The following is a 25,087-nucleotide window of genomic DNA, read 5'->3' on the forward strand; positions in this document are numbered from 1 at the left end:
AGCCCGTGTTGGCTGCCGGCCCGCAGGCTCTGTGCAAAGCTGGTGCCCCAGGTTCTAGCCCTCAAGCCCCTGGGAAGCCACTGGCCATGCTGGCCACCCCCGACCTGGGGCTTCCACCCCAAACAGCTGTCCTTCCCGCTGGGCGAATCAGGCATCCTCATCCACATCTTCCTGGGAGCTGGGGTTTCTGTCCCTCTCTTTCTCGGAGGACGGCCCACTTGGGCTTGAATCGCTGGATCTAGGGATGCAGAAGGATCTGCTTCCTATTTTGGCTGCACCAGAGCTGGGTTGGGCAGGGGGCATTCTGCTCAGGGGCCAGGAGGAATCTACGCTTGGCCCTCAAGGCCCTCAAGGCCAGCCAGGCAGAGGACTCTGATGGACTGCCTGGGCGAGAAGGCGGCCGTCAGGGTAAGGGAACTGCAGTCCTGATTCCCAGCGCGGGCATCAGAGTGGACGTCCTGGCCACAAAATACTCTCCTCCCTGGCCCCACCAGCCTCTTGCCCTGGGTTAGACCACGGGCTTCTCCCCGGCCTGAGCGGGCCTAGCTGAGCCTGAGGGCTGGCTCACACAGCTCATTTCCTGCAAGCTCCTCCCGTCCCCTCCTTCCTCTCCCAACTCTCCAGTGGTCAGGAAGCTCAGAGAAGCAGTTGTCCCTGAAGCATTCAAACCCTCACCAGGGCAGGCCTGGGTGGACGTCATCTCTGCTCCCGCCCCAGGCTCCTCTCGTAGGGGAGGAGCGCTGGAGGTGCCAGATGGCCACAGGCGCTGTTGTGAGTGACAACCATGCACAGATTGTACCATCAAGGCTGGTCACCAGCGCCCGTGCACCCCACTATGTCCATCTACCAGGGGTTCCCTAGGTGCAAAAAGGGGTTCATGGTCAAACAAATTGAGGGGCTCTGGATTAGAGTGAGCTTGTTTCCTTCCTGCAGGACTTCTCAGAGGCTTTACCACCATGGGAACCCCCAAGATAATCCCGGAAAACTTACTTGACCGAGGGGCCCTCTTTGTTCTGTGGGGCATCTCAAAGGTCTGCTCCTCCATAGCACTCCTTTCTGGGTGAAGAGATAAAGCCAGCCAGGTGTGGCAGCTCACACCTGTAACTGTAGAACTTTGAAAGGCCAAGGCAGAAGGATCACTTGAGGTCAGGAGTTCAAGACTGGCCTGGGCAACATAGTGAGACCCTCCATCTCTATAGAAAAGTAAAAAAAAAAATTAGCCAGGCGTGGTGGCATGTACCTGTGGTCCCAAGCTACTTGGGAGGCTGAGACAGGAGGATCAGTTGAGCCCAGGAATTTGAGGCTGCAGTGAGCTATGATCACCGCTGTACTCCAGCCTGGGCAACAGAGCAAGACGCTGTTTCAAAAAATAAATATTTTTAAAAAGGGATACAGCCCAGACCCCTCAGGCCAGTTGAGCCGGGTCCATCTTCAAGACACTCTCCTTCCTCTGCCTTTTTCTCCTGGCCTGCGAGGAAAGAGCAGATCCAGGGAAGGCGGAACGAGGTACCCCCAGGCACCTTGTCCATGAATGCTCTCCCCTGCTAGTGCCCTGGGGAGCTCCAAATGTGCCTTCAAGGTCCACTCTGTGCCTCCTCTTCCCAGAAACCCTCCTTGAATGCTGCACTCCACCCGAGGCAGCGGAGCTCACTCCCCTGCTGTCCAGTGACTGCATTTGACCCCGTCCACCATGGTGCTCTTCATCCTCTCCTGCCCGTGACTGCCCTGACCCCCAGCTTAGTTGTCACTGTGTCCTTAGTTGCCAGGGTGGTCCCTGGGACCACTCTGAGTGCTCAGCGGGTGAGTTTGACGAATGAGCACAGGAGTGGAAGGACAGATGGACATCTGGGGGAAGGAGGACATTCCCACAGTGGGGAGAGTGTTTAGTGATGACTGTGGCTCAGATGTCCCCCAGCTCATGGGTTTTATTGGCATGAGACCTGGTTGTACATTTCCTTGTAAAAATATCGGAATGAATGTATGATTTCAAACACTTGCCTTATCTTGCTCATTTCTAGTTTAAATCAGTCCCAACTTGACGGTGGGCACACAGATGGAGGGGTGGCTTTTGTCTCGCTCTCTTGAGAAAGAGACTCTGAAATGTACAAAGAGTGATTTGAGCCAAGCCCGGCAGCAGCAGTGAATATTATCAGCAGCTGCTATTGTACCTAAGGCTAGGACGTGAAGAGGAAATGCCTGATGAGATTTTTATACCAATCGAGGGTTAAGAGAAGAGGCCTTGCAATCCCAGCTGGAGCCATTGACCAAATAGCAAAGCCAGACCCTTCCCGCCACCTCCCGGGATGCGCGGGCCGGTGGACCTGCCTGCAGCGCGCCTCGTGGGCTTCCTGGATGAGGAACGGAACCTCAAGGCCGCAGGGCTTGACCAAGGCCCTCAACCGTAAAACAGGGAGAGACACCCCACCCGGGCCTGCTCCCCGGTCACAGCAGGGGCCTGAGACTCTGGCCACATTCAGGAAAGCCTGATGGAAGTTGGTAAAACCTCAGCATTGTCACCAATGGTCAGATTCTCCCAAGTGCCCTGGGAAGCAGTGAGCTCCTTGTCCTGGAGCTGAGGGCCGCGTGTGCAGGGTGAGGCGCCGTGGACTGAGTCCTCCACCCCACGGCCCCAGCCCTCGGCGGTCAGCCCTCCCCTCCCTGGAACTGCGGCAGGTGGGGGGCTGGAACTGTGGGGCAGGCGGGCAGCAGGGCCCCAGGGGCCCCGGGCAGAGGCTGATGCTGATGTGCTCTGGCAGCCGAGAGCAGCTGCAGACAACTTTCTCGGGCTTTCGGAGTAATGAGTCCACTCTGACCGCTCCCCTTCCCCCAAGCACAGCCAGGGAGCCCCGCTGGCCTGGGGGAGGCCAGTACCCAGCCCATTGTCAGCCTGTCTGGGCTGCAAATATTTGACCCTGGTACTCCCTAAACCTTTTCTCACACCTAAAGAGCAGACCTCTGACCTGGGCCTGGAGAATGCGATCAGCGCCTCCAGGGGTCTGTTTATCTTACATATTAATTCTGGCATCATGGGCTTGGCCCGGAGACCGCCTGACCCCGGATTCTGGGCCGATGGGGCCACTGCTCTTTCTGTTCAAACTTCTCTGCCGTCAGTCATTTGGGACAGCCTCATGGGCTAAGCCGGACGCGAGGCTGTAACCAGCAGCTCCATCCTTCCCACCTTCCTGCCTGTTCTCATCATGTATTCAAGGCCGCCTGCTCCAGGCTGGGCCTGGCGCAAGGAGCTTGCTGGTAAGAAATTCTGTGCAAAGAGGCTGGGTGGATCATAGGCTTTGAAACCCACGTGTTCCTCCACTCACATTTTAGTCTTGAACAGGGCAGGATCCGAGAATCCGATCGGATTTCTTACCAGTAAGGTGAGACTGGCGATGCCTGCCACGTGGGCTGTGGTCAGGTTGAGGACAGTGCACAGGTGAGCTGCACAGGGAACATGGATCCCCCACGGGCCCCACAGACTGCTCATCCCTGAATCCCCAGCACAGGACACCTAGGAAGGTCCCCCATCCACATCTGCCAAATGCAGTCGGTCATCACCCACTCTGTCTTACCAGTTGCACTCAGCCAGAATGAGGACGCCATCTTTCCTGTGCATAACTGAAGCTGCAGATGGGGGACTCTGGGACTCATACAAGGATCCTTTCTCCACCTTTGGTCTGAAGCCCACATGCCTGTGTAGGGCTGTGGCCTCTACCTGGTTCTTACCTCCGACTTTCTCTTATTTTTCCCTTCATGTTTTCTCTTTGCCTGAATTCCATCACTTATTAATTACATCCTGCCTTATTGCAGTGTCTCTATAAGCTGTGTAGGACCTTTTGTGTTAAGGGACCAGATACTTTCAAAAGCCCATGTATAAATTCTCCATGGGCAAGCAGATCTCAATTGTAAACTTGAATTAAATGAAAAACGAATTTAAGCCAGGGCCTCTAGAGGGTGACCTGCTGCTCCTCCTCAGCTCAGCGGTGCGTCTCACTGCGTCACGGTGCCTTCTCCTTATGGCGGAACCTGCCTAGCGTTGGTGTGGATTCTCCCCATGAACTGGATGCAATGCTGATTTCGTAGATGAAGACAATGAGGTTCAGAGAAATCAAGCTCCTTCTCTGAGTTGCCCAAAAAGGAGGGGAGGGGTGGGGTTGTGAACTCCCTGGATAAGTCAGGTCTTGCCCACATCTGAACCATAGACTGCCGACGTCCAGCCAAGTTCTGACTTTTCCATGTGGGACACCTGGGCCAGCTGAGGACAGGCAGCTCCCTCAAGACCCCCCGAGGGTCCCCAGCTCAGGTTCCCCACTCAGAAATAAGATGACTTTCTCCAAATCAATGCTGAGTCCACTCAACCATCTTTCTCCAGATTCAAACTATAACCAATGCTCACCACAGAAAATTTGAAAAAGACTAAACATTTAGAGAAACGAAATGAACACTGCCCATGTGATGACAGCCCAGGGACAAGTGCCAGCAGCCCTCTGGGGTGGCTCTCCTGAGCGCCTCGTGCCAGCAGCCCTCTAGGGTGGCTCTCCTGAGCACCTCTCCTGGCGGGTGTTTGCCGTGAGTCATTGGCACTGCACTTTGCTGCCACAGATCCCATGAAAAGGCACTTCCCCAGCACGAATCTTCTTCCCATGCACACCCGCTCACGGCTGCATCTCATGGCATCCTAGAGGCCCCCTTGCGGGGAGTGACTGGGACTCGCCAATTGGGGATGGTGCAGAGGTGAGGCCAGATGAGACCCAGGAAGACCCCCCCCCGCCTGGCGGAGGCGAGAATTTCCCAGACATCAGCTTCATTCTTCGGTATAGCAGCTGGGATTGTTGTCTTCTCTTGTGGAATATTAAGTTGTTGGGCTTTTTTAAAAAAATAATTATTTAGGCTGGGCACAGTGGCTCCACCTATAATTATGGCAATTTGGGAAGCCAAGGTGAGAGGATCACCTGAGCCCCAAAGTTCGAGACCAGCCTGGGCAACCTAGGGAGACCCCACCTCTACAAAAATTGTAAAAAGTCGGGTGTGGCAGCGTGCACCTATGGTCCCAGCTACTCGGGAGGCTGAGGTGGGAGAATTGGTTGAGCCTGGGAGGTGGAGGTTGCAGTGAGCGGAGATCGTGCCAGTGCACTGCACTCTGGGTGACATCATAATTGTAATAGTATAAATTTTAAATTGTTATTTGCTAAACAATGCCCTGGCCTTCCTGTATGGCGGCTGTCATCATACAGCCTTTCAACACTTCCCTCAGCGTCTGATGTCTCAGGAGGCCACAGCACAGGGCAGGCCTGCCGTTCCCATGTTTTCCCCGCCTCTGTTGGCGCCACCAGGGTCCCTCTGTGTGAGGGAGATGTTCCGTAAACACATGGCCAGCAGCTGCACCCACAGACTAGTCACCGGGAGAGGCTCGGCACAGCGCGGCTCCACAGCAAACTCTCTGAGCAGTTTTAGGGTTCTGGGTCCCGGAGGGGCTCACCTGGGCACATTCTCACCAGCAGTGGGTGGGCCGTGGCCCGCCGGCCCGGACCAGCCCTTCCTGAAACCCGGCAAACCTTGCCCTCTCACAAGCCCGCCGCCTCCCAGCCACGGCCCATTTCCACGTAGAAATCAATTTGTCTCCACTGAGGGGAGAGAATTGCAAAGCAAACAAATTATGCCCGCCCCATTGAGCTCCAGGCACTCTGGCCCGGGCTTAGAGCGTCGGAAGGGATTTTTTTTCCTCCAATTCTCTCATAAAATGACCACCCCCCAGGGGGAGAAACAGAATGCCGTGTGGCTCCTGAGGAACCACTCCCAAGTTCATCTCTCCTCAGACGGCCACCTTGGCAAAAACGCACAGAGGCGCAGCCGTCTCCTGGTAGGGTCTGTGTGTGTCTCTCACAGCTGCTGGAGGAAGCCCCACCAATGGGGTGCCCTCAATGGCAGACATTTATTTTCACACAGTCCTGGAGGCCAGAGTCCGAAATCAAGGTGCTGGCAGGACCACACTCCGGGTCCTTCCCGGCATCTCACAGATCCCAGCGTCGCTGGTCAGCCTTCACCTCCCTCGGCTTGTGGCCTTTCCCTCCAGCCTCGGCCTCAGCTGTCACCTTCTCCTGGCGTCTGTGCGTCTCCTCTCCTCTTCCCATAATGACACCAGTCACTGGTTAGGGCCCACCCTAAATCCCAGGTGACCTCATTTAACTTCATTACATCTACAGTGGCCCCTCATTCCAAATAAGGTCACAGTACCTGGGGCTGGACTTCAGTATTTTTGAGGACACCACAACCCAACCCACAGCAGGGTCCAATCATCCTCATCAACAACGGGGACTGCCTTTTCTGAGGCTCAGTGAGCGCCGGCCCTGCCTCACGTGGTCTCCGCCAGGAGGGGACGTGCAATTTTGCGTCTTTCCCTGCAGACAAGGTGCTGCAGTGTACAGAAGCACCGGCCACACCGCGTGGCCAGGCAGAGTCAGGGTCCGTACTGCAAAATTCCACTCCGACATCTGCGTCAAACAGCTCTCGCTGGCACCCTGCTGGAGGGTGGCTGTCACCAGTGTGGAAGGGGGACGCTGCGGCCCAGGAGCTGCCCCGGGCACACAGCACCACCCTGCCAGCCACACCATGCTCCTCCCCAACACGCCACATCACAGCGGGAGCCACGGTCTCAGGGGCCTACCTGGAGCCTGGTGTTGACCCCAGAAGGTGCTTGGGGCACACTACCCAACCAGTCACCAACAGGCTGTGCTACTGCGGTGAGTCTCCAAGCCCAGGCCTCAGACTCCCCTCCTGTGACATGAGGGGCAGGAAGGACCAGGGATCTCCAAGGCCTCCCACCACCTCCACCCGGGCAGCCCCCATCCCAGGACGGTGAAGGCACTCACCTCTGCCTCCCTCCAGCACCGGGATATCCAGAGGTGTCCTGTTGATGGTGATTCATGCTGCACAGGTGCCGGTTGTCCCCACGTCCCCACACCCACACACGCAGAGGCGAGCTGCCCCTCATTCTCCCCGCCATGGCTGAAGACATGGGGGCTGCACCAGCCTTACCTCTCAGTCCCTGTAGCAGCCCGGAAGGATGGTCGTATCATCGTCCCACGTTCTGGATGAGTACACAGAGGCAGAGTATTTGAGTACCTGCCCCAGGGCTGGCAGCCAGGAAGCAGTGGAGCTGGGTTCACACCCCAGAGTGTGAGGGGAACCTGGGAGCCCGAGGCCCGGAGCCTCCTCCTCTTCTGTCCTCTAATCTCCCACTGAACAGAACTCAGTGAGCCGCGGCGCCACGCTGGCATTGCACGCGGCCTTGCCCATGATGCACACGGCTGCTTCTCTGGGAGGCCCTGCTCCAGTGTGCCAGGATCCTCAGAAACCCACCCCCTTCTTGGGGTTCAGGCAGCTGACAAGGTGCGCCTACCCCTTGGTGCAGGGTCAGCACGGATCAGGGTCGGGGTTGGAAAGCCATCACCTGCTCCATTCCCTGCTGGGGACTTTTTCCTCTGCTATGTCCCAGGGAGAACTAGGAGGAAACGCCAGTAACCCTGGGGACAAAAGCAGGCACACGGGGAGAGGCCCAGCAGCGCCTGTTCCGGGGCCTCTGGGGGTGCTGCCCCAGGGAGGCTTTTGACTTACGTCCCCTGCAAAAGATGTTAAAGTCCTAACCCACAGCGCCTGGGGAATGTGGCCTTCTTTGGAAGTAGGGTCATTGCAGGTGTCATCAGTTAAGAGCAGGTCCTGCTGGAGCAAGGTGGGCCCTGATCCAGTGGAACTGGAAGAGGAGATGGGGACACACAGACTGACTCAGGAGGAGGAGGCCAGGGAGCCACCAGGAGCCTCCCCAGAGCCATGGGAGGGAGCCTGGCCCTGCTTGATGTGGCGCTGCCGCTCCCTGGCCTGGGATGGAGCCATCTCTGCTGTTTTAGGCCCTGGTGAGCAGGGCTTTGTGACAGCAGCCACAGGAATCCGATGCAGGCCTGAGGCTTGGAAAGCCCCTTTGCAAGTCGCTAAGTCTCCGTTTTCCAGCTTGGAAAACTCCACGATTCTGACAGTGCCAGCACACAGCCAGGCAGGAGCCTCGCCCACCCTCCCCGCCACTCCAGCCTGAGGCCCTGAGGAACGAGGGCCGGGCATGGCGCAGGGCTTCCACGGCAGGCTTCAGGAGCCAGGGCCGAAACGCTCCTGTTCACAAGTTGGCCGCCGCCCTGTTGGGGGGTGAGGCCAGGGGTCAGGCGTCCCCTCAGGACGGACGCCTTCAGCTTCACAGAGGCCGCCCCTACAGAGCCAGGGTGGACGCTGCTGCCATTCACCGGGGTCAGCACTCGGTCAGGCTGGGATTTACCACCGCCCGTGCAGGTGGCACCTGCAGAGGGACATCAGATGCCCTCTGCCCTGCCTGTGCCTTACAGGCCAGGTTCAGCGCAGAGAACTCCAGTGCCAGATACCTTCCATGTAGCCAGCGGTGCGAGGCCACCCCCCGGGGGTCACCTTGCTCTGTCACCCTCAGGAATCCAGGTCTCTTAGCTCAGGGCTGCCATCACAAAATGCCACAGACTGGGAGGTTAAGCGACAAACAGTTATTCCTCTCAGTTCTGGAAACTACAAAGTCCAACCTCAAGGTTCGGCCACGTTCCATTCCTGGTGAGGCCTCCTCCTGGAGCACAGATAGCTGCCTTCTCCCTAAGGCCTTGGGTGGCCTTTCTTGGTACCTGTGGGTAGACAGAGAGAGAAAGAGAGAGAGAGAGAGCACGCGCTTATGTCTTCTAGACAGGCAGGGATCCTGTCAGGAGGACCTCACCCTCACGACCTCATCTAAACCTGCTCACCCTGCGGAGGCCTGGTCTCCAGACACCATCACACGGGGGCTTAGGGGAGATACAGATGTTAAGTTCATCACACCAGAGACTGCAGAGGGCCATGGAGGCATCTGCAGCCCAAGTGGGGCCCTCACCCTGGGTGCACTTCTGCCCCTAGCTGAAGCAATGTGAAAGCTGTGACACCATCTCAGCATCTGCAAACAGGAGCTCACCATTCCTCCTCTTTCTCTTTACAGGGTTGAGGGGGGCTTTTTTGAGGCAAGTGCTTAGAAGTGTGCTTTGCAACATAGGTGTGGTTCTTCTGATTCTGTCTCCAGGGAATGCTGGGGAACCAGCTCCTTGGAGGGGACTTTGCAGGAAGCCCTCGGAGAGAAGGCTTATGGAGGAGGGGCACCTGCACTTCTCACCTCCTGAGAACACTTTTAGAAACGGTGGTTACTGGGTGGGGGGCTCCACGGAGCCAGCCCTCCTGCTAAGCACTTCACATGGGTTATCTTATCTAATCTCACGGCAACTGGCTGCGGTAAGTACTCAAGAGTTGATTCAGTAATTTGGAAATGATTGGGCCACTGAGTGCCCAGTACTAAATGCTGAGGGTGCCTTGGGGACAACAAGAAGCAGGTCCTGCCTCAGGGAGCTTGGAGTGTGCGTGTGTGTGTGTGTGTGTACAGGTGCACACACATGGGTGTATATTATTTCTCTCTTTGTTCCAGAAAGGCTTTCAGAGAGCTCCTGGTCTGGGCGGGCAGGGGTGGGTGACAGACAAGAAGGCAAACGTGGGTGGCCCAGGAGAAGGTAGCACACCCACAGCAACGGCCTGAGAGGCTGCGGCTCCAGCTGACAGCGGCATGAGGGTGAAGAAGCCTTTCCAGCAGGCAGGAGAACTCGACGGTGGTTGTAGCCCTGTAAGTGGATGTTCCCCTCCAGGGAGAGAGGAGAATAGCAGGCCAGTGTTGCGGGGTACCCTGTGCCCCCAGCACATAAGACTTGAACATGAAGGGGACTAAGAAAAAGCAGCGAGAGAGCTGGGCAGGGGTCAGGTGGATGATGACCCAAGACCAACAGAGGACCCCAGTCCAAGCAGGGAGGCGTGGCCAGCAGCATCAACACGTAAGACCCAGTAGTATAAGGACCAGGAGCGGAGTGACTTGGTAAGAAGCCATAGGGTGTCGGAGAAGCCAGATTGCAGGGCCTGGGGGCCAAAGGGCTTGGGTGAGGCACTCCCCTGTGGCTCTGGTGGTCCTGCACATTCATGCTGGGGTGCCCGGAAGGCAAGACCCTGACCACCCTGTCCCCAGACCATCTGTCAGAGTTGGTTTGTAGCAGCAACCTTGGAGGATACAGCGATACCTCCCTCCTGGATAAAGGGCAGGCCTGCTCTAAAAGCAGCAGACGCCCCAGCCCCGTGTTCCTCCGCAGCAAACCCGCTGCGTGTGTAGTGTCACCCTCTGAATCACTCTTGTGGGACTCAGAGGCCAGGAAATGGACGGGGCAGTGACACTCCTGTGCTTGCTGTGCTGGGAGTGGTGGCATTCTTTGTCTCTGACCCGGGAGCTTCATGTCTCCTGCCAGCAGCTGTGAAACCGGAACAGGCACTTGTTGGCTTGTCCTGAGGTCAAAACCCAGAGAGGGACACATGGGAAGTGAGAAAGTGGATCATCAGCAAGGAATTATCTTCTCACCAAAGCCATCCTTTCCCGGCCTTTGAGTGTGATGAGGACAGAGGAGAGGCGACGCCAGAGAGATGGCACCACTGGCCTCCCAGGGTCCTTGAAGACAATGACCCTGATGTGCTTTGTGAAGTGATGGGTGCAGGTTTCGCTGTTTTCCCTTCTTCCTCGTGTTCTTCTCTTCCTGTCTGATAGGACTTAAAGAGAGGTATCAGCTCCATTCTGTGGGACTGGTGGGGAGGAGAAATTAATCCTTGCCAGGGCGATGGTGAAGCTGACATGGATGGGGAGCATCTGCATGGGGCCTTGAGGGACATGGGGCTTCAAAGGAGCCCCTCTTTCTACTCTGTTTCTTCAGGAGTCTCAACCTGGCTGCAGACATGGCCAACCTGCAGACACCTCCTAAGCACCCAGTGTTGGGGCCTGCCGCCCACCTTTCTCCCAGGAAGCCAGAGAGGCGCAGTTAGCATCACCGCACAGGCCGAGCTCCAGCCTTCTGGCACAGGCCCTGCACTCCCAGGATCCTGCCCGCCCTGAGCCAACCACATCACCAGGCGGGAACTTGGAGACAGGCAGGCAGGTCAGCGGTGGAGAGAGGCACAAGCCCGGGTGCTGGGAGCCTCCGCTCTCCCCTGCACATGGGAGGCCATGGCGTCCTGGGCCGGGGCCTGCGGTTCCCTGTGCTGCTGTGCTGGGCACTGTCTGGGCATCGCTGCCATGTTGGTAAAACACCACGGGTTTGTTTCAGCCGAGAGAGATGCAGACTGGTCAAAACAGGCTCTGATTCTCTTTATTGAATTGGGGGATATTGGATTTGTGGAACTCAACTTTCTGATGACAAAAAATTATCTGTGTGGCCAAATAAAGATGAACAAAGCTGAGAGCCAGCGCAAAAGGCCATTTCAGCCGCAGGCCCGCCTCGCAGGCCACTTAGCAAAGCCGGGCTGGTGTCCTCTGCGGGGCTGGGCTGCAAAGTGCCCTTTTGGATTTTTCTTAAGCTAACGTTAGCAAATTGCATATAAATTGAATCTCAGCTAAAAGGTAAAGATAGCCCACGGCCAAAGGGCAGGGCCACCACCCACAGCAATGGCTGTGCTTTGTAACCAGTCAGACACAAACTAAGAGGGGAAATACGGTTCTCTCCGCTAATCAATTACATTTGGGTAATTGATCGTATATTATTATTGATGAAAGCCCATAATATGTGAGTTAGAAGGGAGAGGGTTCTCCAAAGATTAGATTTGTATACGAAAATGGAAGAGAAAAAACGACTCTCATAAAATCACTTGTGAGTGCTTTTTGGTGTCATGCCTGGTGGAACACGGGGCCTGGCCCTGATCGTTCGCCAGTGTTTTATGGTGTCATGCTTGGTGGCACATGGGACCCAGCCCTACACGGCTTCTCTCCGCTCCCTGTGCCCTGTGCACCTGGGAGAAGAGAACGGGGCACTTAGCAGAGAGAAAAGTTGCAAGGCCACAGGATCTGCCCAGCGGTCAAAACATTGTCACAGGGAAGAGAGAGGACATGGCCAGTGCAGCTGCTGAGGGCCACATTCGGTGGACGGTTCAAAGAAGAAATGGGATCCATGTAAGGAAGTGCTTTTTCACGACGAGAAAAATCCAGGAGCAACAGCTTCCCAAGGGGCTGATCACCCCATTTCACCCCATCCCAGAAGGCAGCCGGCAAGGGTGGTGAGAGGACATTGGGTGGGGTGCAGGTGTGTCTAGGTGAAGGCAGCCAGGAAAGGTGGTTAGAGTGGCCCCCAGAGATGCTGGAGAGGACATCAAGCTGGGTGCAGGTATGTCTAGGTGAAGGTAGCTGGGAAGGGTGGTGAGAGGGGCCCCAGGGACTCCGGAGAGGGCATGCGGCTGGGTGCAGGTGTGTCTAGGTAAAGGTGGCTGGCAAAGGTGGTTGAGAGGCCCCCCCGCCCGAGACGCTGGAGAGGACATTGGGCTGGGTGCAGGTGTCTCTAGGTGCCCTTCAAGATGGCTTCAAAATCAAAAGTCCAGGCGTCTAAAGAGTGCCAAGCCCATGCCGGGAGTGAGCTGCAGGGGCCCAGGACGGGGCTCAGTGAAGCCTCTGGCCCTGCAAGGCCCCCACGTCTTGTTCAGCTCCTGCCCATTTCCAGGGGTGGCTCCCCTGACCATCACTCTCCCACTGCCCCTCACTCTCCGAGAACAGCTATTTTCTCACTGCTCAGAGAAAACAGAGGCCAGGAGGCAGCCAGGGTCTCCACTTCCCAGCCTCCAGCCACCACACCCATTTCACCTTCCTTCCTGCTGCTCCAGCCCCCCAGGCCCAGAGCCCCTGCAGGGGCCGAGGCCCACCTCTCCCCTCCCCCTTACCCACCCCCTACCTCCCTTTCCCAACTCAGACTGGGGGCTTCAGACACGTATGATTTAGAATCGTTTTGATCCCCCTTCCAGAGGATAAGCAACCTCCCTTGGCCTCCCTCCACACCCCAGTGAGGCCTGGTACCCTGTTCCCCTCACAGATGGCTCAGTCCACCCTCCACCATGCCCCAGAGACGCCTTTGACAAGTCTCTGTGACATCCACACCACCAACATCGATGGCTGTTTTCCAGTTTTCCTCCTATTTCTTGTTCATTCATTCATTCATTCATTCATTTCATTCATCCTCTCTTCTCTGCCCGGTTAGCATCAGGGTGGCCAGCTCTCTGCTCGGACCTGGGATGCAGAGGGTGTCAGACGGACACAGCTCACTGCTCCCTCTCACACAGGCTCACAGGTCAGTAGGGACCCCAGACAGGGCAAGAACACTCTGTGAGCCAAGCCGAGCACCCAGTGACCAGGACAATGGGAAGCCCTGGGTGTACACCAGACCCCACACGTATGCTCTCTGCAAATCCCCTCACCCTCGACGCCCCTGTCAACACTGTTGCCTGGTTTCACTTCCTCCTCCCTGGAGACTCCTTCCTGGTCTCTTCCGCAGAGCCTTCTCCCTGACTCCTTTTTATAAATTGAGATAAAATTCACATAACATAGTATTCACCATTTTAACAATTTTAAAGTGCTATTCTTTGGGTTTTTGTATTTCACATTTGTACAACCATCACCACTCTCTAACTGCAGAGCTTTTTCATCATCCCCCAGAAAACTCCGTGCCCATCACAGTCACACACCCCCCCAGCCCTGGCGACCACGTTCTCATGTCTTCTATGGTAACGAGATGCTCACGTCATCTACTTTGCCTTAGGTCAATTTTACCCACTTATATTTATATTTTAGTATATGTTATATATTTAATTCATATTTTTCTAGGAAGTCATCTCTTTTTTTCTTGGTGTTCAACTTTATTGAAGAGTTATATAAAGAGTTCTATGAAGTTTTTTTAAAAAAATATTTTAAACCTCTTCCCATTTTTTAGTCCCAACTCTTTTCTTGTTTTTCATTGTGTCTCTTTTGCTTGCTTTATTTCTTAATCAGGTTTATGACAGATGTGTCTACTTTGTGGTGTCTTCAAAGAACCAACTCGGGGACTTCTGAGTAGTTTCTCCTGTTTTTGTTTGCTTTCTATTTGTTTAATTTCATCTTTTATCTCTGTCACTTTCATCTCTTTTTCTAATACTTTCTTTTTTTTGAGATTGAGTCTCACTCTATAGCCCAGGCTGGAGTGCCGTGGCATGATCTTGGCTCACCGCAACCTCCGCCTCCCCAGGTTCAAGAGATTCTCATGTCTCAGCCTCCCAAGTAGCTGGGATTACAGGTACCCACCATCACGCCCAGCTAATTTTTGTATTTTTGGTAGAGATGGGGTTTCACCATGTTGGCCAGGCTGGTCTCAAACTCCTGACCTCAAGTGATCCAGCCACCTCAGCCTCCCAAAGTGCTGGGATTACAGGCGTGAGCCACTGGGGGTGGCGCCCAGCCTCCAATACTTTCTTAAAGTGATACACCGATTCCCTTCTTGTAGTCTTTCTTCTTCAATACTGAATGTATTTAAGGCTTTCTTGTTTCTTACTGAGGAGCTTCCCTTTTTGTGGCTGTCAGATTAGTTTCCAATTCCAGTTTTCATTCTCTTTTAATTCCAAGAATGTCATACAGAGTGATTCTCTTCCCAAATCTCCTCTCCCCTTTCCCTGTAGTAACAGCAGCCTTGGTGTTTACTGGGTCCACTTCCACCCAGGATAAAAGCTGCATCTCCTAGCATCCCCTGAGTCAGGCATGGCCATGTGACTATGTCTGGCCAATGGGGTATGAGCAGAAGTGATGGCACCCTCCGTGTCTTTCTGCTGGGGTACAGGTGTGGTGGGGAGCAAGCGGGGACTGTGTGGAGGAGGACACCCCGAGACAGTGGACCAGCAGCATGGTGAAGCCTAGGTGCTCAGAGAGCACCCAGCTCCCCGCCAACCACACAGCCCAGACTTTTGTGTTAGAAATAACAAAAAAGTTATTTTTATTTCCATCATGGTGATCCACTCTTCTGGTTGTTCTCAGCCATGCAGCTGAACCTATTCTGTAACATAAAAAGTGCTGTTTAAGAGTATATTGCTTACTTTCCATGTAGTGAGGGTTTCTGGGGGTAGAGGAGCAAAAATTTATTATTTCTAATTTTTCTAGAATACAGCTAGAAAAAAATCTACCTTTTCAATTTTCTTAAGGTTTTCTTTGCAACTATAAACATCATCAATGTTTATAAATGCTCAATGGGACTTTGACAAACTGTCTCTATGTGAAGTAGGGGATGTTTTACACAACTATTAAATCGAGTTTGCTGATTACGTGGCTCAATTCTCTAAAATCTAATTAATTTATTTATCATCTACTAAATGAGTCTGATTCTGAAGATGGTACCCAGCATGGGACCATCTGGGATCCTGCTTTTATTAAGTTCTTATATTTCTAAATAACTTGGCTTTTATAGAGTTAGCTGCTGAATGGATTCATGTATAATACAGATTTATTTTTTATCTTACTACTTGTTCACAATGTCTTTCCCACTTCATGCTTTGCTCTTCACCTCGCCTCCTCTGTACTAAAGCGTGCCTTGCTGTCCGACCTGCGGCTGCTTGGCACCACCATTTTTTTTTTTTTTTTTTTTTTTAAGACAGAATCTCGCTCTGTCGGCCAGGCTGGAGTTGCAGTGGCGTGATCTCGGCTCGCTGCAACCTCTGCCTCCCGGGTTCAAGCGATTCTCCTGCCTCAGCCTCCCGAGTAGCTGGGATTACAGGTGCCCGCCACCACGCCCAGCTAATTTTTGTATTTTTAGTAGAGACGTGGTTTCACCATGTTGGCCAGGCTGCTCTCAATCTCCAGACCTCGTGATCCACCCGCCTTGGCCTCCCAGAGCGCTGGGATTACAGGTGTGAGCCACTGAGCCCAGCCGGCATCACTTTATTCGAAGCCTTATCACCGGCCCATAATCACGCTTCTTTAAATCGCGTGCAACGTGTTTTCAGCTCAGTCGGGTGGTCATTTAACGGGGAGTGCAACCCGCATCCGATTCCCGCTCTGCCGGTTCCTGCTCCTCCCCATTCTTCCTCCTGTGGCTCTTTTGGGGTTGCCTGGCTTTGCAGCTGGCTCAGGCTTCTCTCCCGGTTTCCACCGAGGGCTCGCTCCTGCTCAGGGTCCCCGCGTGGTCCCGGTGCTCCGATGCCACCAGGCGGCGCTGTTCCCTTGCATCCTCAGCATCAGATTCCCAGTCCTGCAGGACAGGAAGCGGAACACCACCCTCCACCAGGGACTGGGAGCACCTTCTCCCCACCGCGCCGGAGCCCCCGGGGGCTTCCGGCCACTTACACCCCCAGGCCTGGGAGGTCAGCCGTGGGATGCCTCTCTATCGCATGCTCCTGATTCCACACCGAAACCTCACTTTCCGGTGGCTCTCACGTGGCCTTGAATGTCTCACGGAGGTGAGTAGCCCTGCTTCCTCTTCCTCCTGCCGGCCGTGTGCTAAGTCCATGCTCGTCTGCTCAGAGGAGGGTCCGGAGGTCATCTTCCCTTCATCCTTGCCAATCTGGACATGTCTTTGTTTCTCTGTGACCCATGAATTCTATCTGCAGAGGCAGTGATAGAGTGGCTGAGAACACAGACCCATCCCAAAGCCAGGTTTTCTGGTTTCCTTTTTTTTTTTTCTTTTTGAGACGGAGTCTTGCTCTGCCGCCCAGGCTGGAGTGCAGTGGCGCCATCTGGGATCACTGCAAGCTCTGCCTCCTGGGTTGACACCGTTCTCCTGCCTCAGCCTCCCAAGCAGCTGGGACTACAGGCGCCCGCCACCACGCCCGGCTAATTTTTTGTATTTTTTTCAGTAGAGACGGGGTTTCACTGTGTTAGCCAGGATGGTCTTGATCTCCTGACCTCGTGATCAGCCCGCCTTGGCCTCCCAAAGTGCTGGGATTACAGGCGCGAGCCACCGCACCTGGCCCCGTTTTCTGGTTTCTAACCCTGGTTGTGTGATGGTGCATAAGTCACTTGACGTGTCTGTGCTTGTGAGATGGAGATAATTCTAATATGTTTCTCCTTAAGGAGAGGAAACAAATTAAACAAGCTCAGACAACACTGAAGCTGTGCCTGGATAGGGAAAACTGTCCATGGGCATCGGCTATTATATCATTTATTATTATTATTATCCATGCTGGGGTATAGAGTGTCAGGGCAGAGCCCTTTCCTCTGAATGCTTTGTAAACATCAGTCCGTCTTCTTTTATCTATTTGTTTATTTATTTATTTTGGAGACAGGGTCTCACTATGTTGCCCAGGCTGGAGTGCAGTGGCACAATCTCGGCTCACTGCAACCTCTGCCTCATGGGTTCAAGTGATTCTCCTGCCTCAGCCTCCCGAGTGTAGCTGGGATTACAGGTGCCTGCCACCACACCCGGCTAATTTTTTGTATTTTATATTTGTTAGTAGAGATGGGGTTTCTCCATGTTAGCCAGGCTGGTCTCGAACTCCTGACCTCAAGTGATCTGCCCACCTCAGCCTCCCAAAATGTAGGGATTACAGGCGTGAGCCATCGCGCCCGGCCTTTTTTCTATTATATTTTATTTCCCTATTATTGCATATGGGGCTACTGGATCTGTTCTCAAAATCTCTTTTCCCTCATAACTTCCTCGAGGCAGTATTTTTGCTTGATGTTTCAGGTAATTCCTCTATTTGTTCCTTCCCACATGAATTCAGAACTCAGAGACACGAGCCTCTCCTCTGATTCAACTCGTAAATGGGTTTTTCCTTTGCAAATAATGATTTCTAATTGTAGAAATTGTTCATGCTGCTGTTGAACGTATCCATCTGTCCGTCCATTGCCCTGTTTTAAGAGGCAGCCCCTCTCCCCGAGACCAGTCCCCTGGGGACCCACTCCTCGGGGTCTCAGCTGTGGCCACACGGCCCGCTGCCCAGGTGCAGTTTCTGGAGGGGCTGTGGCTCTTCACGGCACCTTGTTCTTCTCAGCTGCCAGGAATATTAAAAGCCAATCCTCGGAGCTTACATATAGCCCTAGTGGGTTATATCCCAGAACCAAAGGAACTTGAGGAAACAACTGGAGCTGTTTGCAGTGACTGCACTGTGGGTAGCGGACTAGCACTGGGCTGTGAGACTGTCATGTGTGCTTCGTATAAAGCAGGCACAGTTGTGTGACTTTCTACTTTGTCCTTCCCCTCCTTTGCCCTGAAATCTGGGATTCTCTGCACAGGAGAAGCTCATTCTGGTTTGGAATTGGAAGTAGCAACAGGAACCCTCTGTGTTTTTTATTTTTGTTTTTGTTTTTGAGATAGAGTCTTGCTCTGTCGCCCAGGCTGTAGTCTAGTGGTGTGATCTCAGCTCACTGCAACATCCACCTTCCGGGTTCAAGCCATTCTCCTGCCTCAGCCTCCAGAGTAGCCTGCCACCTTGCCCAGCTACTGTTTTTTGTTTTGTTTTGTTTTGTTTTGTTTTTGCATTTTTAGTAGAGACGGGGTTTCACCATATTGGCCAGGCTGGTCTTGAACTCCTGACCTCAGGTGGTCCACCGGCCTCGGCGTCCCAATGTGCTGGGATTACAGGCGTGAGGCACCACGCCCGGCCTTGTGTTTTCCCTTTAAAAACAACTGGATATCTAGCTCTGTCCACGGACGGGCCTGGAAGCAGTGAGCACCCCTGGAGCAACAGGCAGCCCTGATGCACAGGCAGCGTTTTCCCAATGCCGTGTCCGCACTAGCGTCCACCCGAACCACCGCCAGAGAGGCTCTCCAAATGAAAACGAGGTTTGTTCAGGAGTCGGGCATTGCAGTGGAAGTACGTATGCTGGAGTCCGCTGTGCGTTTTCAGGGAGGTAAAAGCACAGAGGCTTTAATGGGAAAGTGAAGAGAATCACAGAATTGTTTTGGGATATTTATCCTTGCCACAGGAATCGAGAACACGGGTGGTAACAGTCTGAGGTTGGGCAGGTGTCCTCGCAGAAGTGTTTTTTGTGTGAGGTTGTGATGGACTTTGCTCACGATTGTGGTGTTTGCTGTCTTCTGTGATGGTTTCGTGGGGAATACCGTCAGGGCTGTTCCCAGCTCTATTGGTTGGGGTTTGGTTTTGTTTTGTTTAACACAAGTGTCTCCATTTTGATTCTGACAGCTTTCACACTGGAAAGCAGGGACTGTGGGAAGTGAGGGAGGCAGCAGGGCCCAGCCAGGGGGTCCTGCCAGAGGCAAGGACGTCACTAAGGACTGTGCAGGTTCGAGCAAAATGACAAGGGGCCGGGCGTGGTGGCTCACTCCTGTAATCCCAGCATTTTGGGAGGCCGAGGCGGGTGCGTCACCTGAGGTCAGGAGTTTGAGACCAGCCTAGCCAACATGTTGAAATTCCATCTCTACTAAAAAAAAAAAAAATGATAATACAAAAAGTAGCCGGGTGTGGTGGCAGGTGCCTGTAATCCCAGCTACTTGGGAGGCTGAGGCAGGAGAATCACTTGAACTCAGGAGGTGGAGGTTGCAGTGAGCCGAGATCGCGCCACTGCACTCCAGCCTGGGCGAGAGAGTGAGACTCGGTCTCAAAACAAACAAACAAAAAAGGACATGGAAGTGCAGAAGGGCCCCCCCGCTGGCTGGATCTGGGGTGGTGTGTGAAGAGAATGCTATCTCCTCGTCTCCCCCTCCCCGGCCCCCACTCTTGCCACGGCCCCCCTGCACAGCCTTCCCCAAGGCTCCCTGACCCACTCCTCGGCCCAGTTTCTACGCCGGGGACCTGGCCCTTGGCCCCTGACACGAACTGGGCTGTGGAATGAGTCCTTCCACCCCACATACCCACTGCAGCAGGCTCTTCCCTAGACAACGTGAACGGGTGGGGACAGAATGAAGTGCAGGGAAGGCCTCGTGCAGGTGCCCCACGGGAGGACTGAGACTGAGTGGCCACCTGCACACCCCGAGTCCTGGGCAACTTGCGCCTGCTGTTTCCACACCCACTTCAGCAAAGCAGGAAGCAGAGGTCTGCTCCACGGGCCTCCCGGGGTTTCAGAGGACCCCTGCACGGTGCCCTGTATGCAGTGGAGCCAAATAGATGTAAACCTTCACGTCACTAGGTGCATGGCTGAATGTAGGATGCAGGGGCTCAGGAGGCTGTGAGATGTTCCCCAAACACTCCAGATCATTCTTGCTCCGCAAACCAAGCGCTGCTGTGCCAGTGTAAGACTTGAGGGCTGTAGGCTGCCTGAGCCCTCCCCATGCCTTCCCCCGAGAGCACACCACCCAGCGCCAGGGGGTGTGCCTGCTCCTCCGGGCTTCAGCTGGGAACCCCCGAGGCCTTCGCCTCAGGGCATAGCTGCCAGGAGGCAATGGAACGAGGCTGAGGGTGCTGGCGGGGACCATGCTGTCATTCAGTTGAGGTCAAGGGACTGCTCAGAGTGGATGCCCAGTTCCATGGAGGGACCTGCCCAGGCCTGGAGCTCTGGAAACCAGGGGGGGCCGATGGCACAGCCAGGAGCAGGTGAGGAGCCACTGCATGGGAGATGCTGCCCCTCTCCTAGGGGCTGCACCATGTCCCCCCCACAAAATTCACCTGCTGAAGTCCTAGCCCCAGGTCCTCAGTGTGATCTGATTTGGAGATAGCATCTTTGTAAAGGTAACTAAATTAAAATGAGGGTCGCTAGGGTCTTATATTAGGCCCTAGCCCAACACAAGAAGAGGAAATGTGGACAGAGACACGTAGAGGGTTGATGATGGGAAGAGTGGGGGAAAGATGACCGCCAAAGAGCCAGGGAGCGTGGCGCCAGGAGGAGCCCGCCCTGCCGACATGGCTGTGACGTCAGCCCCCAGGACTGTGGGAGGACACACTTCTGCTGTTGAAGCGCCAGGTCTCTGCTGCTTTTTGACACAGCCCTGGCCGGCTCAGGTGCCTTCTCTGCTGCATTCTCTGCTCAGGCTATGGGACCCCTTCCTGGAAGATCCCGGGGCTGACAGACTTTCTCGATGGTGAGAGAGGGGACAGGAGAGGGTCCCTGGACCCAAGTAGCATGATCAGGATGAGGGAGGTCTGATTCTGAAGATGGTACCCAGCATGGGACCATCTGGGATCCTGCTTTTATTAAGTTCTTACATTTCTAAATAACTTGGCTTTTATAGAGTTAGCTGCTGAATTGATTCATGTATAATACAGATTTATTTTTTATCTTACTACTTGTTCACAATGTCTTTCCCACTTCACGCTTTGCTCTTCACCTCACCGCCTCTGTACTAAAGCGTGCCTTGCTGTCCGACCTGCGGCTGCTTGGCACCACCTTTTTTTTTTTTTTTTTTTTTTTTTTTTTTAGACAGAATCTCGCTCTGTCGGCCAGGCTGGAGTGCAGTGGCGTGATCTCGGCTCGCTGCAACCTCTGCCTCCTGGGTTCAAGCGATTCTCCTGCCTCAGCCTCCCGAGTAGCTGGGATTACAGGTGCCCGCCACCACGCCCAGCTAATTTTTGTATTTTTAGTAGAGACGTGGTTTCACCATGTTGGCCAGGCTGCTCTCAATCTCCTGACCTCGTGATCCGCCCGCCTTGGCCTCCCAGAGCGCTGGGATTACAGGTGTGAGCCACTGAGCCCAGCCGGCATCACTTTATTCGAAGCCTTATCACCGGCCCATAATCACGCTTCTTTAAATCGCGTGCAACGTGTTTTCAGCCCAGTCGGGTGGCCTTTTAACGGGGAGTGCAGCCCGCATCCGATTCCCGCTCTGCCGGTTCCTGCTCCTCCCCATTCTTCCTCCTGTGGCTCTTTTGGGGTTGCCTGGCTTTGCAGCTGGCTCAGGCTTCTCTCCCGGTTTCCACCGAGGGCTCGCTCCTGCTCAGGGTCCCCGCGTGGTCCCGGTGCTCCGATGCCACCAGGCGGCGCTGTTCCCTTGCATCCTCAGCATCAGATTCCCAGTCCTGCAGGACAGGAAGCGGAACACCACCCTCCACCAGGGACTGGGAGCACCTTCTCCCCACCGCGCCGGAGCCCCCGGGGGCTTCCGGCCACTTACACCCCCAGGCCTGGGAGGTCAGCCGTGGGATGCCTCTCTATCGCATGCTCCTGATTCCACACCGAAACCTCACTTTCCGGTGGCTCTCACGTGGCCTTGAATGTCTCACGGAGGTGAGTAGCCCTGCTTCCTCTTCCTCCTGCCGGCCGTGTGCTAAGTCCATGCTCGTCTGCTCAGAGGAGGGTCCGGAGGTCATCTTCCCTTCATCCTTGCCAATCTGGACATGTCTTTGTTTCTCTGTGACCCATGAATTCTATCTGCAGAGGCAGTGATAGAGTGGCTGAGAACACAGACCCATCCCAAAGCCAGGTTTTCTGGTTTCCTTTTTTTTTTTTCTTTTTGAGACGGAGTCTTGCTCTGCCGCCCAGGCTGGAGTGCAGTGGCGCCATCTAGGATCACTGCAAGCTCTGCCTCCTGGGTTGACACCGTTCTCCTGCCTCAGCCTCCCAAGTAGCTGGGACTACAGGTGCCCGCCACCACGCCCGGCTAATTTTTTGTATTTTTTTCAGTAGAGACGGGGTTTCACTGTGTTAGCCAGGATGGTCTTGATCTCCTGACCTCGTGATCAGCCCGCCTTGGCCTCCCAAAGTGCTGGGATTACAGGCGCGAGCCACCGCACCTGGCCCCGTTTTCTGGTTTCTAACCCTGGTTGTGTGATGGTGCATAAGTCACTTGACGTGTCTGTGCTTGTGAGATGGAGATAATTCTAATATGTTTCTCCTTAAGGAGAGGAAACAAATTAAACAAGCTCAGACAACACTGAAGCTGTGCCTGGATAGGGAAAACTGTCCATGGGCATCGGCTATTATATCATTTATTATTATTATTATCCATGCTGGGGTATAGAGTGTCAGGGCAGAGCCCTTTCCTCTGAATGCTTTGTAAACATCAGTCCGTCTTCTTTTATCTGTTTGTTTATTTATTTATTTTGGAGACAGGGTCTCACTCTGTTGCCCAGGCTGGAGTGCAGTGGCACAATCTCGGCTCACTGCAACCTCTGCCTCATGGGTTCAAGTGATTCTCCTGCCTCAGCCTCCCGAGTGTAGCTGGGAGTACAGGTGCCTGCCACCACGCCCGGCTAATTTTTTGTATTTTATATTTGTTAGTAGAGATGGGGTTTCTCCATGTTAGCCAGGCTGGTCTCGAACTCCTGACCTCAAGTGATCTGCCCACCTCAGCCTCCCAAAATGTAGGGATTATAGGCGTGAGCCATCGCGCCCGGCCTTTTTTCTATTATATTTTATTTCCCTATTATTTGCATATGGGGCTACTGGATCTGTTCTCAAAATCTCTTTTCCCTCATAACTTCCTCGAGGCAGTATTTTTGCTTGATGTTTCAGGTAATTCCTCTATTTGTTCCTTCCCACATGAATTCAGAACTCAGAGACACGAGCCTCTCCTCTGATTCAACTCGTAAATGGGTTTTTCCTTTGCAAATAATGATTTCTAGTTGTAGAAATTGTTCATGCTGCTGTTGAACGTATCCATCTGTCTGTCCATTGTTGTGTTTTAAGAGGCAGCCCCTCTCCCCGAGACCAGTTCCCTGGGGACCCACTCCTCGGGGTCTCAGCTGTGGCCACACGGCCCGCTGCCCAGGTGCAGTTTCTGGAGGGGCTGTGGCTCTTCACGGCACCTTGTTCTTCTCAGCTGCCAGGAATATTAAAAGCCAATCCTCGGAGCTTACATATAGCCCTAGTGGGTTATATCCCAGAACCAAAGGAACTTGAGGAAACAACTGGAGCTGTGTGCAGTGACTGCACTGTGGGTAGCGGACTAGCACTGGGCTGAGACTGTCATGTGTGCTTCGTATAAAGCAGGCACAGTGGTGTGACTTTCTACTTTGTCCTTCCCCTCCTTTGCCCTGAAATCTGGGATTCTCTGCACAGGAGAAGGTCATTCTGGTTTGGAATTGGAAGTAGCAACAGGAACCCTCTGTGGTTTTTATTTTTGTTTTTGTTTTTGAGATAGAGTCTTGCTCTGTCACCCAGGCTGTAGTCCAATGGTGTGATCTCAGCTCACTGCAACCTCCACCTTCCGGGTTCAAGCCATTCTCCTGCCTCAGCCTCCAGAGTAGCCTGCCACCTTGCCCAGCTATTGTTTTTTGTTTTTGTTTTTGTTTTTTTTTGCATTTTTAGTAGAGACGGGGTTTCACCATATTGGCCAGGCTGGTCTTGAACTCGTGACCTCAGGTGATCCACCGGCCTCGGCCTCCCAAAGTGCTGGGATTACAGGCGTGAGGCACCACGCCCGGCCTTGTGTTTTCCCTTTAAAAACAATTGGATATCTAGCTCTGTCCACGGACGGGCCTGGAAGCAGTGAGCACCCCTGGAGCAACAGGCAGCCCTGGTGCACAGGCAGCGTTTTCCCAATGCCGTGTCCGCACTAGCGTCCACCCGAACCACCGCCAGAGAGGCTCTCCAAATGAAAACGAGGTTTGTTCAGGAGTCGGGCATTGCAGTGGAAGTACGTATGCTGGAGTCCGCTGTGCGTTTTCAGGGAGGTAAAAGCACAGAGGCTTTAATGGGAAAGTGAAGAGAATCACAGAATTGTTTTGGGATATTTATCCTTGCCACAGGAATCGAGAACACGAGTGGTAACAGTCTGAGGTTGGGCAGGTGTCCTCACAGATGTGTTTTTTGTGTGAGGTTGTGATGGACTTTGCTCACGATTGTGGTGTTTGCTGTCTTCTGTGATGGTTTCGTGGGGAATACCGTCAGGGCTGTTCCCAGCTCTATTGGTTGGGGTTTGGTTTGGTTTTGTTTAACACAAGTGTCTCCATTTTGATTCTGACAGCTTTCACACTGGAAAGCAGGGACTGCGGGAAGTGAGGGGGGCAGCAGGGCCCAGCCAGGGGGTCCTGCCAGAGGCAAGGATGTCACTAAGGACTGTGCAGGTTCTAGCAAAATGACAAGGGGCCGGGCGTGGTGGCTCACTCCTGTAATCCCAGCATTTTGGGAGGCCGAGGCGGGTGCGTCACCTGAGGTCAGGAGTTTGAGACCAGCCTAGCCAACATGTTGAAATTCCATCTCTACTAAAAAAAAAAAAATAATAATACAAAAAGTAGCCGGGTGTGGTGGCAGGTACCTGTAATCCCAGCTGCTTGGGAGGCTGAGGCAGGAGAATCACTTGAACTCAGGAGGTGGAGGTTGCAGTGAGCTGAGATCGCGCCACTGCACTCCAGCCTGGAGGAGAGAGTGAGACTCGGTCTC

The 25,087-nt window shown here is 54.1% G+C and overlaps 1 long non-coding RNA gene across 1 annotated transcript in view; it reads left to right on the top strand.

Moving 5' to 3' along the window:
* The first annotated feature begins 21,200 nt into the window (after nt 1-21,200).
* The window catches only part of LOC134758291 (uncharacterized), a 30,194-nt gene continuing 26,307 nt past the window's right edge, over nt 21,201-25,087 (top strand). The window contains exon 1 of the long non-coding RNA XR_010133311.1: nt 21,201-21,991. This is a non-coding gene — a long non-coding RNA (uncharacterized lncRNA). The remainder of the gene's footprint in view (nt 21,992-25,087) is intronic.

The sequence above is a fragment of the Gorilla gorilla genome, chromosome 3 (genome assembly GCF_029281585.2).
Source record: "Gorilla gorilla gorilla isolate KB3781 chromosome 3, NHGRI_mGorGor1-v2.1_pri, whole genome shotgun sequence".
In the NCBI taxonomy this organism is placed as follows: Eukaryota; Metazoa; Chordata; class Mammalia; order Primates; family Hominidae; genus Gorilla; species Gorilla gorilla.